The 19,534-nt window shown below is 43.3% G+C and overlaps 1 long non-coding RNA gene across 1 annotated transcript in view; it reads right to left on the reverse strand.

The window, feature by feature from the left end:
• LOC138288529 (uncharacterized) overlaps positions 1 to 11,961 on the reverse strand; it is a 54,260-nt gene extending 42,299 nt beyond the window's left edge. Inside the window, exons 1-2 of the long non-coding RNA XR_011202440.1 lie at positions 11,869 to 11,961; positions 10,648 to 10,743 (exon numbers count right to left, since the gene is read on the reverse strand). This is a non-coding gene — a long non-coding RNA (uncharacterized lncRNA). The remainder of the gene's footprint in view (positions 1 to 10,647; positions 10,744 to 11,868) is intronic.
• Positions 11,962 to 19,534: the final 7,573 nt, after the last annotated feature.

Consider the following 19,534-nt stretch of genomic DNA (forward strand, 5'->3'; position numbering starts at 1 on the left):
AGTATGTATTTGTGAATTTGCCCGAGAAGGCCAGAAGGGCACCACATGCAATTTGTTTTTTATTGTGGAAGGATTGCGTCTATGTGTTGCACAACCAATAGAAATACATGTATTTGTGAATTTGTCAGAGAAGACCAGGAGGACGCTGCATGTGATTTGTTTTTTATTGTTGAAGAATTGTGTATGTGTGAAACACAATCAATGGAAATATATCTATTTGTTAATTTCTAAGAAAAGGCCATAAGGGCACTGCAGGTGATTTGTTTTTTATTGCTGAAGGATTGTGTACATGCATTGAACAATCAATAAAAATTATATGCATGTGTGAAATTTGTGAATTTGTCAGAGACGGTCAGAAGGGTGCCCCACATGAGTGTTTTTTTTATTGTTGATGGATTGTGTATGTGCATTGCCCAGTCAATGGAAATATACGTAGTTATGAATTTGTCAGAGAAGGCCAGAAGGGCACTGCATGAGTCTTGGTTTTTATTGTTGAAGGATTGTATATGTGTGTTGCCCAAGAAACAGAAATATATGCATTTGTGAATTTGTCAGCGAAGGCCAGACGGGAACCCCATGTGATTTGATATTTATTGTTGAAGGATTCGGTATGTTTGTTGTGCAATCAACAATACATGTATCTGTAAATTTGTCAGAGAAGGCCAGAAGGGCAGTGCATTCCATTTGTTTATTTTTGTTGAAGGATTGTGTGCGTGTGCTGCACAATTAAATGAAACCTATGTATTTGTGAATTTGTCATAGAAGGCCAGAAGGGCACCGTATGTGACGTGTTTTTTTTATTGTTGAAGGATGGTGTACATGAGTTGCACAATCAGTAGAAATATATGTATTTACAAATTTGTCAGAGGAGACCAGAAGTGTACTGCATGTGATTTGATTTTTTTATTGCTGAAGGATTGTGTAAGTGAGTTGCACAATCAGTGGAAATATTTGTATTTGTGAATTTGTCAGAGAAGGCTAGAAGGGAGCTGCATGTGATTTGTTTTGTTGTTGTTGAAGGATTGCCTACATGTGTTGCACTGTCAACAGAAGTATATGTATTTGTGAACTTGTCTGAGAAGGCCAGAAGGACTCTGCATGCAATTTGTTTCTTTTTTCTTTGAAGGAATTGTCTATGTGCGATGCATAATCAATGGAAAGATATGTATTTGTGAATTTGTAAGAAAAAGACAGATGGGCACCACAGGCAACCTGTTTTTTTATTGTTGATGGAATGTGTACGTACATAGTACCATAAATGGAAATATATGTATTTATGAATTTGTCAGAAAGCCAGAAGGGCACCACATGAAGATTTGATTTTTATTGTTGATTGTGTATGAGTGTTGCACAATCAACAGAAATATATTAATTTTTGAATTTGTCAGTAAAGACCAGAAGGGTCTGCATGCAATTTCTTTTTTATTGTTGAAGGATTGTGCATTATACAATCAACGGAAATATATGTCTGTGTGAATGTGATCTATTTTTTTTTGTTGGAAGATTGAGTCGTACCTTGCACAATCAACTAAAATATATGTATTTGTGAATATGTCAGAGAAGGCCACAAGGGCACTGTGTGCAATTAGTTTTTTTTTGTTAAAGGATTATGTACATGCATTGTACAATCAACTGAAATAGGTGTATTTATGAATTTATCAGAGAAAGGCCAGAAGGGCACTGCATGCAATTTGTTTTTTGTTGTTGAAGGATTGCGTATGTGCGTTGCACAACAAATGGATATACATGTATTTGTGAATTTGTTAGAAAAGTCCAGAAGGGCACTGCATGGGATTTTTTTTTTGTGTGGAAGGATTGTGTACATGTGTTGCACAATCAACAGAAATATTCGTATTTGTGAATTTGTCAGAGAAGGACAAAAAGGCAACATATGCGATTTGTTTTTATTATTGAAGGATTGAGTATGTGCATTGCACAACCAACAGAAATACATGTATTTGTGAATGTGTGAGAGAAGGCCAGAAGGCCACCCCATGTGATTTGTTCTGTTCATTGTTGAAGGATTGTGTACATGCATTGAACAATCAACGGAAATATATGTATTTGTGAATTTGTCAGTGAAGAACGGAGGGGCACAGCATGCGATTTGTTTTTTATCGTTGATGGATTGTGTACGTGCCTTGCACAATCAACAGAAATATATATATATATGTGAACTTGTCAGAGAAAGCCAGAAGGACGCTGCAGGCGATTTGTTTGATTTTGTTGAAGGAACGGTCTATGTGTGATGCACAATCAATGAAAATAAATGTATTTGTGAATTTGTAAGAAAAGGACAGAAGGACACCAGAGGCAATTTGTTTTTTTATTGTTGATGGATTGTGAGTGTACATTGCACAATCAATGGAAATATATGTATTTATGAATTTGTCAGAGAAGGATTGCGTATGTGCGTTGCACAACCAATGGAGAAGGCCAGAAGGGAACCGCTTGCAATTTGTGTTTTTTTGATGGAGGATTGTGTACGTGCCTTACACAATCAACTGAAATATATGTATTTGTGAATTTGCCAGAGAAGGCAAGAAGGGCACCACATGCATTTTGCCTTTTTGCTGAAGGATTGTGTCCGTGCATTGCACAATCAACTGTAATATGTGTATTTATGAATATGTCAGAGAAAGGCCAGAAGGGCACTGCGTGCAATTTGTTTTTTTGTTGAAGGATTGCGTATGTGCGTTGCACAACCAATGGATATACATGTATTTGTGAATTTGTTAGAAAAGTCCAGAAGGTCACTGTATGGGATTTTTCTTTTGTGTGGAAGGATTGTGTACATGTGTTGCACAATCAACAGAAATATTTGTATTTGTGAATTTGTCAGAGAAGGACAAAAGGGCAACATATGCAATTTGTTTTTATTATTGAAGGATTGAGTATGTGCATTGCACAACCAACTGAAATACATGTATTTGTGAATGTGTGAGAGAAGGCCAGAAGGCCACCCCATGTGATTTGTTTTGTTCATTGTTGAAGGATTGTGTACATGCATTGAACAATCAACGGAAATATATGTATTTGTGAACTTGTCAGCGAAGGATGGAGGGGCACAGCATGCGATTTGTTTTTTATCGTTGATGGATAGTGTACGTGCCTTGCACAATCAACATAAAAATATATATATGTGAACTTGTCAGAGAAAGCCAGAAGGACGCTGCAGGCGATTTGTTTGATTTTGTTGAAGGAATGGTCTATGTGTGACGCGCAATCGATGAAAATATATGTATTTGTGAATTTGTAAGAAAAGGACAGACGGACACTACAGGCAATTGGTTTTTTATTGTTGATGGATTATGTGCGTACATTGCACAATCAATGGAAATATATGTATTTATGAATTTGTCAGAGAAGGATTGCGTATGTGCGTTGCACAACCAATGGAGAAGGCCAGAAGGGTACCACTTGCGATTTGTGTTTTATTGTTGAAGGATTGTGTACGTGCATTATACAATCAACGGAAATGTATGTCTTTGTGAATTTAATCTGTTTTTTGGTTGGAAGATTGTGTACGTGCCTTACACAATCAACTGAAATATATGTATTTTTGAATTTGTCACAGAAGGATAGAAGGGCACCACATGCAATTTGTCTTTTTGCTGAAGGATTGTGTACGTGCGTTGCACAATCAACAAAAATATATGTATTTATAAATTTGTCAGAGAAGGCCAGAAGGTCACCACATGTGATTTGCTGTTTTTTTTATTTTCTTTGGATGGACTGTGTGCATCCGTTGCACATTCAAAAAGTCACTTACATCACTAGTAGAATTTTGATTTGTTGAATGACTGAATGCGAGCAGTTGAATGAAATGTGGTCACAGTGTGATGTTGTTGTGAGAATAAGTATGCAAACTGTCATTTTGAACATGCATTGCATGTAACAAAACTTTATATTGTAATTGCCCAGTAGACATGGTAAACAGAACTAAAAGCTGAAGGCCTATTGTAAAATGGTAAAGTAGAAAAAGTAGATAACATTATTTACCACTAAACGAGTCGTGTGGGTCTGTTTTAAAATTATTGAAATTTGGTAGCACAAAAGGTAAAAGGTAAAGGATTGAGATCATCTAAACATGGAGACCCCCTTAGAATACATGCAGAAGGTGTTTACTCAGTCACAGAAAGAAATTACAAAAGTATAGCCAGGAGTGATTTAAAGCCACCCAAAAACATACATATCCTTGATGAAAAGAAGGAACATTCAATGATAGAGCAATTGAGCATGTTGTCACATACCTCCAAAGTAAATATGCAGGAGCCAAATTAAAGAAATGAGAAGCCACCACAGCGTTATGAAGAATATTTTATGAAGATTTAAAGATTCCTCACAGGAAGATTCCTTGAGTACCCCATCTTTTCCCCCACACTCATATGACCCCACAAGCAGTGCACCCACAAGAAGCCGCAGTAGGATAGGAAAATCCTGAAATTGAAACCCCTTCACAGTCCCCTACAATGAATCCCAAGGTAACCCTATGAATACCAAATCCAAAGAGTGCAAGCACTCCTAGACAGCAAACTAAAATAGGGGATCCACAATTTTCAGGACAATTAGAGGAACAGGTTGCATTGCATCTAGACCCTACTCCAAGAAGAGAAAAGAAAAGAGCAGAGTTGAGGGATAGTGATGGCCAATCACATATTTCATCAGCAACATTGTGGTTGCTTTAGAAAACAGACACTTCATGTAGAGAAATTAGGAAACAAGTGTCCACCCCACAGCAAAGGGATGCAGGGAATGCGGGTGGAGCCACTATGTGCATGCGACCGTAGAGATGATGGGACAACCTGTATCTTGAGGAAGGGAACAAAGAAGGACTAAAAGTAGTCCTCTCCCTTGGCAGAAGGAGAAGGGGGCATAGAAGTCTCACCAAAGAATATGCAGGACTGGCTATCATGCAATGGGGATAGGAGGAGAGACAGATGAAGTAAGAAGAGAAGGCTGTACTGGGCAAACTCAGAAGAGTTTTGGGAAATTCACGGACAGGATAGAATCCATACACCAGCATGTTGAGAGCATGGGTGAACTCCTTCAAACTCAAGAAGTAAGTCACTATACTTATGGTCTCCAAGAAAGACCATTCATTGACTTAAACTGCTCGAGGGGCACATGGAGACTGCCTAACCCAAATGATGCAAGGGAAAGAGAGCAAGGTGTGCCCCCTAGAAGAAGGAAGATTCAAGCTACAGAGCTTGAGCAGTTACAATTCCAAATCATTGATGGCCAGCCAGACCTCAGAATGGGATCAAACAAGGTTAGGGGACATGTGCCTCTTCACAACACACCAAATGAGTGCCCAAGCAAATTCAAGCAGCACAGGCATCACCCCCAGTAAGACTATCGCTGAAGGAGAGGATAGCTGTCGTTTCATTGTACCATTTGTAGAACACTTAGCAGACTGGACTGAGCAGTTAGCTCCACAAATGAGCCCCTGGCCATGAGAGGGGTCCTTTGACCCACACAACATGGCAAATGCTGAAGACTGCATTCTGTATGATGAGAGTGATCCAGATTGTAAATTCCCTTACATGAGGAAATGTCTGTGCATATGGCAGAAGTAAATCAGACAGCACCATCCCCAGTATGCCACAACCCCTTTGCATCAGATTCTCCTGATACGTAAGAGCCCTGGGTCACTACACTATATTGTTTGGCCACAAATGGACAAGGGAAACCTCAGAAAACAGTTGCCATTGTAACAGAGGGAGCAGGGAAATGGATCAGAGCATTTGACAAGCAAACTGCAGCTATCATCCTGGCAGTAGGGGATGTAAAAAGCTGCTTAGTTCCCTCTTATGGGACAAAACACACAGTATTTCAAAAGGTTGGAGTTAGAAATGTGACCCTCACTGAGACCAGGTGTGTTGGATCGTCATTTGATCTGGTCAGAGGTGTAGTGTCGGAGCAGCTGAGGAAAATGTACCCCAATAGACTAGTCATCGGATCTCTCATGATTCAGTTCATACAGGCAAATGAGGATCTCGCACAATACATCAATAAAATTAAAGAAAAATGGACCTAGGAAGTGGGTGAGATCTGGGAAGTGACAGGAGGTAATGCTGTATTGTTTTAAAATACAGTTAAGAAAGGATTGCCTCCTGACGTACAGGACAGATTAGATAATATAGTGGCACTGGACGCCAAGCCCTGGACTGAAATTCAATAGAACTATCAAGTACCCTCTACAGAAATCCCATTCTAAAATGGACAAAGGGAGGTAGCTGTGAGAGGTCTGGGGAATCTTTTCCTGGTCAACCCTGCAGGAGGATACACACAATGAAGGTGCCCACAGAGTATTTCTAGTATGTGTCCAATCTTGTCAGTGACGCAGAGGTCAGATGAGGAACCCACTGTGATAGTGACCAACAATGACAAGAAACATGTATTCCTCATAGATACAGGAGCCACAAAATCCTGTATTAAAGAGGGAGGCCTTCCAATTTCCAACAGATCCATGGACATGCAGGGATTCTCTGGGGAAATGTAAAGGGTTCCTTTTACCAAGCCAGTAGAGATGGAAGTTGAGGGGAAACATATTGATGGCTGCTTACTGTTCTCACCAGCTGCCCCAGCAAATTTATTAGGGTTCCTTGGATACACTACAGGTCATAGAAAAATTGATATTGCTCACACATTATTTGGCACAGGCAGCAGAACTGACATCATTAACAGCAGCCCTCAAGTCAGCAGCAGGAGAGATAATTACAATATATTCAGATTCAGCACACGTAACAATCACTGTACACTCCAGTATCATGAGATGGAGTAGTTCAATGGAGAGTTCCTTAAATCAGATGGTAGCCTGTGTTGCATAGAAAGCTCTTAGAGGCACTAATTGAGACACTTGCACTACCACATGCAGGGGTGGTTGTGAAATATGCAGCTCCCACATATGGACAGGATTTCATGCCCCAGGGTAATGCACTTGCAGATCAAGCAGCTATGGATACAGCCAGATGTACACCCCAAAGGTACCATAAGATTCACAAACTGCCTCTGTCCTGGTGGCTCAGACTGCCTCATCAAAGGAGCCAAAAGCAAAGACTACCATAGACAAGGACACACCTCATTACACTTAGTCAGCAAGGTTGAACCTGAGGGAAGTACAGGAAGCTGCCTCTTACAAGAAAAACAGATATGAGAAAATAGAGGGTGCATCCAGCCAGGGGATGACCTAATGTATAGACAGCCATCTACCGGAAAGCCAGTAATACCACAAACTTTGCTTGTGATCGCCCTGGATCAGATTCATTCACCAGATCACTCTTTCAGGAATTATTTGGCAACGCAAATATAGCAAGACTGGTTTGGCCCCAATGTGCATGACACAATCTCCATGTATCTACATAGCTGCATGATTTTTCATCAGTATTCCCCTAATCTCACTCTAAAAGTGATAAGCTCCACCACTCCATGACCACAAGGTCCTTTTAAAGCTCTTCATTTGGACAATGTGAATTGACAGACAGGTGCAACAACTACAGGTATCTCATAGTGGTGGTCTGCCCCTCCTGTAGATGGATTGAGGCAGGACAATGCATCCATTGCATTGAGGCAGGACAATACATTCATTGCGATGCCAAGTTAGCAGCCACATTCCTAGTTTGGGAAGTGATTCCCCTGATGGGGGATCCAAAAAGCCATGAGATCTGACAATAGCACTCATTTTTCTAACACAATATTTGAACACCTAACAGCACTGTTAGAGATAAGCACAAACTGTCCTCTGTGTACCACCCGCAAAGTAATGGAATAGTAGAGAGCCTAAATGACCTCCTGAAGAGCAAGGTCAGCAAGTTGTGTGCCACCCTGAATAAAAAATTGATACACTGCTTGCCAGTAGCACTATTTTCCCAAAGGAATCCCTGAGCTCAGACCATCACTTGACTCCTCACCAAATAGTGACACGGAGATCCATCAATGTTCAAGCCCCTGCCACTTGAAGTAAAGTTCAGGGAGAAAGTTCATCACAAGCACAGAATGATGAAATTTACTTGTGCAAATTAACCAAATGTCCATGGTTCATCTTCAAACAGGGAAACCTCCCAGAAGTGAAAGTATGAGATCAAGGCCCTCATTAAAACATTAGTGTTAAAAGCCACTTACCGCCATGCAGAAGACCGCCAACACACCGTGGTGGCAGTGGAATTCCACCACGGTCATTTTGAACCACTGCTTGGAACCCGCCAAAATTCAGACACCCACACAAGTCCACCACACCAAATGTTAGTGATAAACTGACGAAAACAAAACCTCCACCGTCACGCCAACAGAAATACGCCCACACTATCACTACACACGAATCCACACGGCGGTCTTTCAACCGCGTTATTCCATTGGCGGTACACACCGCCACGCTCAAAATACACACACTCGTACAAAACACAGCCACATTGGACAATTCTAAATACACACACCTGATACACATACGCACACCACTCCCACACACCCAATACAATATAAAACACACACCTACATCACCCACAAACCCCCACGAAAAAATTACAGAGAGAAGGCCAGAGAGAGACACTACAAACAACTACCAAGCATCCACAGGCACACAATACCATCACCCACATAACTTCCACGCACCTCACACAACACACCACTACCTATGACCGCACTTATCACTGCACACACCACCCCACACATCACCCACACCACCCTATGGCACGGCAAAGACACCCCAGGTTCTCGGAGGAGGAGCTCAGGGTCATGGTGGAGGAAATCGTCTGGGTAGAGCCACTGCTATTCAGATCACAGGTGCAGCACACCTCCATAGCTAGGAAGATGGAGCTATGGCGAAGAATAGTGGACAGGGTCAACGCAGTGGGACAGCACCCAAGAAATAGGGATGACATCAGGAAGAAGTGGAACGACCTACGGGGGAAGGTGCATTCCGTAGTCTCAAGGCACCACCTTGCGTTTCAGCAGACTGGCGGCAGACCCCCACCTCCTCCACCACAGCTAACAACATGGGAGGAGCAGGTCTTGGCGATGCTGCATCCTGAGGACCTCTCAGGAGTAGATGGAGGAATGGACTCTGGTAAGTCAAATCTTAACTATTACATCCCCTACCCTGCTTGCATGCTATCACATACCTCCACCCTCACCCCCACCCCCATCACTCCAACTCCTCACAAATGTCCCACTAACACAACCCACCCATTCCAACACCAATCCCTGCATGCAACTACAAAGCATGGACACCCATCACCAATGCATGGCCACTGCACATACCCACACACACCCCTAAACAATTATCACACAAGGTCCTACACCCATTGCACACCATGCCACACACAGATGTAAAAAAAATCCTTTTAAATCCCTGCAGGATCCCTACCCAATGTCACCGGACAGGAGGGTCCACACATGTCCACACCACCAACAAAAGCAGCCCACAGTGATGACAGCAGCCCTGTCCAACTGGATCTAGATGACCAGCCCAGCCCATCGGGGACCTCTGGACAGTCGGTTCCCCTGACACAGTCACAGGCCACCACAGAGCTTCCCCCCTCCGGAAACACCAGCACAGCACCCACCCAGCGGGCCCATACCTCTGTCCCCAGGACACGTCAATCAGCAGTGTGTCCACCACTACAGGGAACCCAGGCTAACCCACCACCCCAACAACAACAGGGACCTGGGGGCAGTGACAGTGGGCACAGGGTCCAGGGGACGGAGGCCCAGGAATCCAGGGAAACTGGGAGGGCTGCTGTGCGAAAGGGAGAGGACAGGCCAAGGGAACCCACTCTCCACGAGGCCCTCTCCAACATCATGGGAGCCTACCACCATTCCCAGGAGACGATGGCAACGGTACTGGCCAAGTTTCAGGAGACGCAGTGCCTGCAGGAGGAACAGTATTTGGGATTCTGGGAGGAACTCAGATCCATCAATTCCACCCTGGGCACCATCGTAGGGGCGCTGAAGGAAGTCCTCAACACCAGGAGGGACACTGTGGCACAACAAGGGGCCCCTGACACTAGCCTGGACGATGAACTGCCCACCACCTCCGCCGGCGCTAGTGGACAGGAGGCACCGCCACAGGACCACCACACCAGCACCCCACCCCCTGCAGAGGGTGAACCACCTCGCAAACGGTCCCTGAGATCCAGGACAAAGACAGAGAATGATGCCAAGAACCCCGCCAAGAAATGAGACCATCCTGAATGTCATCCTTCTGTCCCACTTTGTCACCCTGTCCATCCTCAAACTGCCCCAGCTCCACTTCCTATGCCCATTTGGGCAATGCACCTGTGAGACTAATAGACTGGACTCTGTCATGGACATTCCTCCACCATCACCCCTCACCATTTTACAACCCCCTCCACTATTGAGCACTTAAATAAACACCCTTGAAGCACAAAATAATCCGGAGTCTGTCTGTGATTTCGAGTGTATTAGCAATTACAGTGTCAAAATGCTCTTTCAAATTTAATGTCAACATGCCTATGTCACACACCTCTAGTCCATGAGGAAACAAAGCAGATGTCACACAGTGGGACCCACATCTGTGAAATCGTAAGGATAAGTGACAACTCAGTGACCATACACTGGGTGAAAACGACAGGCAGTTGAGAGGTAGTAGTGTTAAAGTACATGTAGTAAGCAGGTTTGTATTCTTACCTGTGTCTCACTGGAAATATTGCAGGATCACCCAGTTCCTGTTGTCGATGTCCTCTTTTTCTGCCTCCTTGTCTTCACTGTCCACAGGCTCCATAGCTGCAGCAAGAAGAAAATAAATACATTTGCACACGTAACAGTACCGTAAATAGCCAATATAGTTTCAATAGTGCATATAGATTCTATTATATATACAGTGTAGACAAAGAAAAAAAACAATACAAATCAATCATCAGTCACAATTTCTATCCCAAATGTAGATTCCACAAAGAACAGTCCAAAAATTATTTTATAATATCCTCTCCACAGTCGACAAACAATAGTCACCAATTCCAATTGTGTACCCCAATTTCACAGTCCAAAATAGTTTTTGTCAATTAAAATTAGATTTCTGTGAGTAAATCCAAAGGTTTTCAAATTCGTCCAGCAATTCTCTCCTTTATCCTTTTATTTAATCCCATTGTCCTTGTCCCTTTGTCAACACGTGTTTCATCCGGGGAGTATCCCTGGACTTCTTCAGGACTTCCTATAATGGTATTGTATACATAATATTATATAGAACATTTATTATGTAGTCTAAGCATCTCCCAATTTAAATTGTGACAAAGTGATTTCTCATTATGCAGTGAGAATCCTTATCAGTCCCATATCCATAAATGTGACAAAATGTGTAATTATCTGTCAATATTTGTAAATCCATACACCTTATATAAAAAGCAGTGACTCGTGATTCGAAGCATACATGCAATTCTCTTCCAGAATAAGTTCAAATTATAAAAAGTGCACATCCCATATATAAAAAGAAACCACCTCATTCCTTTATACAGTGTATGTCTTAGTGGATGCCCACCCACAAATACATATTGCATACACCAAATTACAACTGATCGTACCTTCACAAAATCCTTGATCGACATATATGTTCCATATTTTCTTTCAAGCTATTCTGTTTACTCCTTATGTCCTACTTGGACACAGGTGAAATATTTATTTATACAAAACATCCTTACATAGTGTAATCTTTAAATAGATAAATGTATATCTTACACTCACCTAATGCATATATATCTCCCTTGTGTCTCTATACGTTACTCTGATGTTCTGAATACTCCTATAGGAATCATGTGAGAAATATACTGTTTAGGAATCTTTCTGTTTGTATCTATAACTCCTACATAATTTATTATGCTGCAATTATTTCTGACCCCTATATCATACGCTTACCTGACAAATATCTTTAAACGCGAGTACGCTGCAGTATTAGCGTTCTATTCAGCTCCGATATTTCAAACCGAAGCAACGTAGCTTCCAACTATTTATGCGTCTCCCTCTAAAATAAAAATAAAGGACGGACTAAACATAACTCTCTCCGTTTTCGGAGTCGTAAACATCAAAAACGGACTCCATTTCTTTTTTAAACTTCCTATAGCGCTCGGTATTGTTACCTGGTAAGAATTAACCAGAGCTGTAACATTAGCGTTAGCGTTATGATCCAGCTTAGCGTTTTTCTATTGGAACAACCACAAAACTCAAGTTACCTGTGTGCACTACATCCCAAAACAGATCTAACAGGTACAGTATAGAATGCCACAATCTCCGACCCCACCATACAAATAAGAGTACATATTTATAATAGTTACTCTCGAAGTTGCAAGTTGTATCCTGCAGCTTTCGTCTCACATAATTACTATGTATAATATTGTCAAATAATGAATATATTATACGCCTTGCATCAACATACATATATAATCTTATCAGTATCCATGTAGTGTAGTCAATTATATAAACCAATACCTATGTATTCCCTGTGATCCACTATACTGTGTTCTTATAAGACAGATATAATATATCCGTATATTATATTCTACACAACATGTCGCAAATAATTCCTAAATGATTCATGAGATAGAATACAAATCACACTTTCCCTGGACTATTTGTCCCCTAAAAAATATTCCATTTCATGATCTGTATTTAGTCCCCTTTCTACTACTCCTAGTCTCATGATCCATTTTGATTCCCTCCTCTGTAACTCCAATTCTCTATTCCCACCACGTGGGTTACTTTCACAATGATCAAAACCTATAAATTTGAACATTCTATGAACACCTTGTGCTGTGCAAACTTTCATATGGGATGCTATAGGGTAACGTTCATCCCCTAAGTTGATTGCCCTCCAATGTTCCAAAATTCTGACTTTCAAAGGCAGAATCGTACTGCCAATGTATATTCTGTCACATACACACATCAGCATGTATACAACGAATTTCGTATTACAATCAATATGCGATGTTATAACTATTTTTTCACCTTTGATGCCCTCCAAATCCTTTTTTGGTTGCCATGCCCATTTGCATACTGTGCATGACTCACATTTAAAGAAACCCTAATTACGCTTCATAAGCCAGTCTTTTGTAATTTTATCTGCCAGATAACTGGGACTGAGCATATTGTTGAGGGTATTACCTCTTCTGTATATCACTTCTGTTTTTTTACCTATATATTTCTGAAGTCTCTCATCTCGACTTAGTAGAGACCAATGCTTATTCATAATTTGTATTAATTTTTGAGAATTTTCTGTATAGTCTAATATCATTTTAATTCTCTGTTCTCTATTTCGTGCAGTCTCCTTCTTACGGCATATACCTAGATCTAGTGTCTGCCTACGGGGTATATTACGCACCTTATTTATGGATCTTTTTATAAGTGTCTCAGAATAGCCCCTGGCTATAAATCTTAGTCCCATGTTTCCGATTTCTTTTTAAAATTCTTCATTCTTGCTATAGTTTATCCTCGCTCTTATCATCTCTCCTAACGGTATTGCCTCGATTTGATGTCGAGGATGGGCACTGGTGGCATGCAGCAAAGTGTTACACGCAGTTGGTTTTCGATATAACCTGCTTTCAATTTTATCACCCTCTATGTAAAGTTCCACATCGAGGAATTCCAAATGAGTTACACTGTATTTACATGTGAATTTAATATTTGCTTCATTTGTGTTCAAATATCTACAAAACTCTTGTAACATTGATTCTTCGCCTGTCCAAAGCATGAAGCAGTCATCAATGTACTGCCCCCAATATAAGATATGTGTATGCTACCTTGCTGCACCCGGGCCCCATAACCATGTTTCTTCTAGCCATCCCATAAATAAGTTGGCGTATGAGGGGGGAAATTTAGATCCCATTGCAACTCCCTGTTTTTGTTTAAACCATTCGTTCTTAAATAGAAAATAATTATTATTCAAAATAAAATCTATCAGATTGATAATCATCTTGGTATGTTCCAAATAGTGTGCTGCTCTTCTGTTCAGAAAGTGTTCTATCGGTCTCATTCCAAAGTCATGTTGTATGGATGTGTATAATGCTACTACATCTAGAGTAACCATAATCATTCCTGATTCCCACTGTATGTCTGATAATGTACTAAGTATGTGTTTAGTGTCTTTAATAAAAGATGGTAAATTACAGACAAATGGTTGTAAAAATATATCTACAAACTCTGAGAGTCTCTCAGTAGGACCCCCCATACCCGAAACAATCGGTCTTCCGGGAGGGAAGAGTGATTGTTTATGGATTTTCGGTACAGTATATAAACATGGAAACTTTGGACTATATACCCGTAGATAGAAATATTCATCTTCATCCAATAACTCTCTATCCCTATAATTCTTCAGCATATCATTGATTGCCCTAGTTAGAGCCATAATGGGATTTCGTGCCACCTTCTCATAACAATTAGGATCATTTAGTTGTGTGTAAATTTCCTGCTCATAATCATTGCGATTCATGACCACTATATTCCCACCTTTATCCGCTCTTTTTATAACTATATCTTTGTCTGTTCTTAGGGCTTTCAATGCAGAGTATTCTCGACTAGTAAGATTTGGTTTTCTCAAAATCATTTTCCTCTTCACCTCTTTATTAAGGTCAGTCCATACCATTTTAAAAAATGTTTCTACATTTTCGTCCCCCAGGGATCTAGGCACCCAGGTGGATCTCTGTTTAAGACCACTTGTGACATGTCTATTTGATGCTATATCTAGATCTCGTAAGACATTCGCAACTGTAGTTGGGTATTCCTCATAGTCCGTAATTTACATTATTGTAGCTGTATCATAAATGTCCTGAATGGATAAACTTCCATATAACAGTTCCTCTTGTTGGGTTGCATCCTCATCTCTCACTCTTAAGTGAAAGTATTTTTTAAGTTTCAACTTCCTTACAAATTTGTACAAATCTCTTTTGGAATTACAAATATCCCCCTTTGATGATGGGCAGAAACCAAGACCTCTGTTCAATAACGATATCATATCTGGAGACAATATTTTATTTGACAAGTTCACTACATTGTTTTCAGCCTCAATACACATTTTCATATCTTTCTGTCCCGTGATCTTGTTTTCATTCCCGAGTATCCCTCACTTTTTTCCACTTCTTTTCCCTCTTCTAGTCCTCCTACTCGATTCCTTTTTTGATTGAGCTCCCAATTCCCCTGTTTTATTCTCTTTAATTCCTGTAAAAAACCTACTTTCTGTGAACTTGATTCTACACGTAACTCACTCAATCCTGTATCACTCAAACTTGTAGCTGAACTGCTACGAGATGTCGATGGAGATTCCATTGTAATACTGGAGTCCCCTATAGCTTTCCCATTTTTTATCAAGTGATCATATTTCCGCGAGAAAGTAAAGACCCTCCCATTTAAATAATCCAATTCATCTCTCTTAAGTTTCCTAGCCTTCCTCTGTTTTATCTCGTCTTGAAATTTCATGACCACATCATTCAAAATCGTATAATTCTTATCCGTAGCTTCTTTCAGCCCCATTTCCCTTATGTCCTTTTCTAATGCTACAATCTCTGATTGTAATTTCACAACTTTTCTTTCTGCATTCTCTATCAGAATGTCCATCAGCTTCATTGAGTTCATCTTAAGTTCTTCTTGCCATCTTTTTAGTAAATCAATGTCTAAATCATCGTATGTAGGAAAAATATGTGAAACGTAGGCCCCTTGGTATTCTGTCCAGCTTTCTATATTGTTTTAATGTTATTGCATCCCACCATCTAGACATTTCATTTTTCTTTAGTTTTTCCAACCTAATGAATTTATCTCTGAGTCCTTCTTTCATCCTATGATTCCCACTGCCAACAGCTTGTCGTACTGTGGCCCCTTTATCTAAACTTCTAAATAATTCTTCCGCTTCTTTTAGTCTCTCTTCCATTATAAGATGATAATCACTATTAATACTTTTTTAGAGTATAGAGCAGCCCACTCCCGTGTCATATATCAGAAGCAGAGGGTGAATAATGAGTAAAAAGGCGCTTCCTACTCTAAATCTATATCTAGCTGCAGCAACACCGCCATCTGGACCATCCTCCTGCAGAAAAGACACCTGTCATCGCAAAGCTAAGTTGTGAAGCATACAGCAGGCCAAGATGATCTGGCACACCTTCTTTGGTGAGTACAATAGGGATCCACCTGTCATATGGAGGCACCTGAACCTGGCCTTCAGGAGGCCGAAGGTCCGCTCTATAATCCACTGAGTTCGCCCATGGGCCTCATTGTAGCGTTCCTCTGCCCTTGTCCTGGGATTCCTCACTGGGGTCAGTAGCCATGACAGGTTGGGGTAACCAGAATCACCTGCAAATGGCGAGGGACAACTGTTAGACACACACTAACCTGTAGGGATATCCCCAGACCCAGACAACCATTCCCACTGACTTGCTTCCAGGTGCTCACCTAATAGCCACATACGGTGCCTCTGGAGTTGACCCATCACATAAGAGATGCTGCTATTCCGCAGGATGTAAGCGTCATGGACTGAGCCAGGAAATTTGGCATTCACATGGGAGGTGTACTGGTCTGCTGAAAACACCATCTGCACATCCATGGAATGATAACTCTTCCGGTTTCTGTACATCTGTTCACTCCTGCGGGGGGGGGAACCAAACCCACATGTGTCCCATCAATGACACCTATGATGTTGGGGATATGTCCCAGGGCATAGAAGTCACCTTTCACTGTAGGCAAATCCTCCACCTGAGGAAAAACGATGTAGCTCCCCATGTGTTTCAGCAGGGCAGACAACACTCTGGACAATACTTTGGAAAACATAGGCTGGGACATCCATGATGCTATGGCCACTGTTGTTTGAAATGACCCACTTGCAAGGAAATGGAGAACTGACAGCACCTGCACTTGAGGGGGGATTCCTGTGGGATGGCAGATAGCTGACATCAGTTCTGGCTCCAGCTGGGCACACAGTTCGAGGATTGTGGTACAATCAAGCCTGTAGGTGATGATCACATGTCTTTCCTCCATTGTCGACAGGTCCACCAGTGGTCTGTACACCGGAGGATGCCGCCATCTCCTCACATGTCCCAGCGGACGGTGCCTATGAAGGACAACAGTGAGCACAGAGTCAACCAACTCAGAGGTACGTACCCACAGCTTACACAGAACACGATTCATAATCCAAAATTTGGCCTGTATGAGTGTTGAGGCAAGGCCTAGGTATCTGTGACGCAGTTAAACATTAAGCCATGTGTGCCCCTGAAATGGCGGCTGCCTGACCTGTAAAGTGGGACAATCGGATGTGAAGTAACTGCACTGGCATTGTACACCGTTGCGGTAGGCGGTCGAAGACCGCAGCGCAATTCTGCATTGGTTAACATTGGACCCTATGGGTCCCAGGAGCCAATGATGATGTATGCCGGTGGTGACGGTACGCACCGCCGCGGACGTGGCGCTATCTGTTCAATCACTCGATACCTTATCTTCGACAGGAGAGGACCTACACTGCAAGTGCCGCTGTGACCTCAGTCTGGAAGAAACAATGGCTCGTGCGTCTTGGGAAAGGGCCCCTGCCTTCACATCGGAGGAGTTGGAGAAACTCGTGGATGGGGTCCTCCCACAGTACACGCTACTCTACGGTCCTCCAGACAAACAGGTAAGTACACTGGGAGCATGCTGTATGGGCTATGTCTGTGTGGAGTGTGGTGGATGAAAGATGGGGGGAGATTGAGGCGTGCATGAAACGACGGTGAGTGCATGTGCCACATGGCAAGGTTAGGGATGGGGGCCAATGACTGTGACGGTGCAGTTGGTAATAACTTTTCTGTACAATTCATGTAGGTCAGCGCCCACCAGAAAAAGGATATTTGGCGTGCCATCGCCAAGGACGTCCGGACCCTGGGGGTCTACCACAGACGGAGTACCCACTGCCGTAAGAGATGGGAGGACATTCGCCGCTGGAGCAAGAAGACGGCGGCTGGGGATGGCCTCCCAAAGTGGGAGGTGTGCCCGTCACACCATGACCCCCCTGATGTTCAGGATCCCGGCGGTGGTGTACCCGGAGTTGGATGGGCGCTTGAGGGCATCACAGCAGCCACAAGGGGGTGAGTACACTCTCATTCTGCTGATTTTGCGCACAGTGGAGGTGTCTGGGTGGGGGAGGTGGGCTGTGGGTTTCCCTAGGCCAGGCGAGTGTGCCAGTTAGGTCTCCTTCTTCTGGCAGAACCTGCGGCACCCCACCCCACCTGTGTACAGTGCCAAATACACCTAGTCAGTCTCCTGTGTCATCCATGTGTGCAGATGTCGGCCATAGCCTTGTAGGCCATGTCCCAGGGATTGAACAGTGGACTCCAAGTGCGCAGCTGAGTGCAGGGGGCTTCTGTGTCTGTTCTGTCCGCCAACGGTAGCGGTAATGCATGCACTCAACATGTCTTTCTTCTGTTGTCATCCCCTTTTTGTGGTCTCCCTGTTCTTGTGTGCATTAGCCTAATCAGGCGGAGGAGCAGTGGCACCAGAGCACCAGAGCAGGAGGGAGCTGCATCCCACATGGCCCTGGAGGGCGAGACAGCAGACTCGGAGTTCACCAGTGGGACGTAGGGTGAGGAGATCTCCACAGCGGACACAGGAGCTGGCACCGCCCTCCCAGCAGTCCCTCAGCCTTTGCCCCGTGCCCGCTCACCCAGGAGGGTGGGCATCACATTCGCCACAGGCACCTCAGCCCCTGCCCCAGTCACCCCTGCTGCCCTCAGTGAGGAGGCCATTGACCTCCTCAGGTCCCTCACTGTTGGGCAGTCTACCATTTTGAATGCCATCTAGGGTGTAGAGAGGCAGTTGCAACAAACAAGTGCATTCCTGGAGGGCATTCATTCTGGTCAGGCGGCCCTTCAGCAAGTTTTTCAGACTCTGGCCTCAGCACTGATGGCAGCCATTGTCCCGGTCTCTAGCTTCCCCCCTCCAACTTCCTCCACCCAGACCCAATCCCCTGTACCTCAGCCTATCCCAAGCACACCTTCAGACCAGCATGCACACACGTCAACACACAAGGGAAGCTCTGGCAAACATAAGCACCACACATCCCACAGGCACTCACGCAAGCATCACACACATGCAGACACACCAACATCCACTGCCTCCACTGTGTCCCCCTCCTCCTCGTCTCCCTCCTCCCTCCCAGTTTCGTCTACACTCACTCCTCCATGCACTACAACTACAGCCACTACTTCCATCACCAGCACACACACCACCACACCCCGCTCACGTGCAGTCACCACCCCACTGCCATTCACACGTCCCCAGTGTCCTCTCCCAGTGTGCCTGTGACGCCACCTCCCAAGATACACAAACGCAGGCACACACCCACCCAACAGCCATCCACCTCACGACAGCCTCCAGCGCATGCACCTTCACCCAAAGTCACCAAACGAACACCTCCTACAACCACAACCTCTTCCTCCACTCCCAATCCCCCTCCAGCTACCTTCCCAGTGTACCCAAGAAACTTTTCCTGTCCAACGTTGACCTCTTTCCCTCACCTCCCCTACCCCGTTAGTCTCCTAGGGCCTGACTCTCCAGGTCCCAACCTAGCACCTCAGCCACA

This window comes from Pleurodeles waltl, chromosome 4_1 (assembly GCF_031143425.1).
Source record: "Pleurodeles waltl isolate 20211129_DDA chromosome 4_1, aPleWal1.hap1.20221129, whole genome shotgun sequence".
Lineage (NCBI taxonomy): Eukaryota > Metazoa > Chordata > Amphibia > Caudata > Salamandridae > Pleurodeles > Pleurodeles waltl.